This window comes from Tupaia chinensis, unplaced genomic scaffold, assembly GCF_000334495.1.
Source record: "Tupaia chinensis unplaced genomic scaffold, TupChi_1.0 Scaffold000362_1, whole genome shotgun sequence".
In the NCBI taxonomy this organism is placed as follows: domain Eukaryota; kingdom Metazoa; phylum Chordata; class Mammalia; order Scandentia; family Tupaiidae; genus Tupaia; species Tupaia belangeri.
In genome coordinates, this window is record NW_006159859.1 from 9,066,017 (window position 1) to 9,067,463 (window position 1,447).

Sequence of the window (1,447 nt, forward strand, 5' to 3'; positions counted from 1 at the left end):
GCCAAAATTCTTAGGCCTTTTCTCAAACAGGGGATTGACCACCTTCTTAGCCTCCTGCTGCTTCACCACAGCAGGGGCCAGAGCCACCTTCTTCCCCTTGGCCTTCTTTCCCTTTGGCATCTTGAGCTAATGGAGAAGAGAGACATTTTTCTTTTGAGAGGCTTTTGCTATAGGGCACGTGCACTCACCAGAAAGAGAGAGACAGAGAGACAGAAAGCGAGAAATCACCCCCTCAGGGGGGATGGTCACGCCACAATCCCTTCTCCTCCATTGATCTTGGGCACACATGCACACGCACCGGGAGCGAGGTTAAGCCACTGGGTCCGGGACTCGAACCACGGTCGACTACATGGGAGTCCAGCGACATAGCCATTACGCTAACTGCTGGTCCCGTCAGTGGAGAGATCTTAAACGTGTGTTTAATGAGTGGGGAGAACTGTGAGGATCTCAGATCCTGAGAGCGATGGAGGTTGAGAACTGGAGAAGCCTTCTGGACTGAGGAGCTGTATCTGGCAGGCAGGGCGGGTGAGCACGTGTGGCAGAGAGCCTGTGCCAACGAAGACCCCAGGTTTCGGTGTGGCCGAGGACAGTGCTGTGGGCAGACGGGGAAGGCGGGAGGGGAGATGGTGTTTTCAGCAGGGGAGTTGATGAGTTCTCTGGACACTGAGCCCAGGAGCAGGGTGACATGAAAAAGGAGGAGTGCGAGGGGCTCTGCGTCTGCCCTGAGGAAAGGTCGTCAGGCCAAAGATGGCAGTCACACTCAGGGTGGAAAAACCTGCTTGGGCATAGACAGGACAAGGAGGGAAGAGGCCCAAGCAAGCTGGGACCAGCAGACAGGAAGCTGAGAGGATGTAGGTGTGAACCCCGGGAAGGGAGTGTGAAATTCCGGGAGGGGGAGGTGGAGCTGGTGTGGAATGAAATGAGGGCAGAAGAGATTTTCTGGGAATGAATCTATAAATGGAAACGGAAGTCCCTGGAGCCTGCCCTGGCAGGGAACAGGCGCTGGAACTCCGCCTGGCCCTCTGGGTCCGCGTTCTGTCTGGATCCCACCCCTGACCCCAGCCCTTCAGGGCTTTGTCAGAAGCACCAAAGCAAACAGCAGGTGGAAGTGCCATGTCTGTCTAGGCGATTGCAGTGCCTATCAGCAAGTCCCTGTCCTTTCCAGGTTATTTGTTTTTCCCGTCTTGTGCTCTCTTTTCCAGTACACTTCAAAGGGGGAAAAACCATCTGTCATCATTCTCTGAGTTGTTTTTCTTTTAAGCATCTATGTGGGTAGCAGGGCCCCTCCCACCCTTTTAAGGTATGAAATATGCTTTGTCCTGCATGACAAGTACAAGTTTAATCAATTAATGCATTTACCAGCAAACGAGCTGACCGCCTGCTCTGTGGCAGGCTGGGGACCAGATGCTGTCCACGAGGAGACCACCTAGGGCATGGCTGAGGGCAA

At 54.3% G+C, this 1,447-nt stretch overlaps 1 pseudogene; it reads right to left on the bottom strand.

The window, feature by feature from the left end:
- LOC102501551 (60S ribosomal protein L7a pseudogene) overlaps positions 1-122 on the bottom strand; it is a 772-nt pseudogene extending 650 nt beyond the window's left edge.
- Between the last annotated feature and the right edge of the window lie 1,325 nt (positions 123-1,447).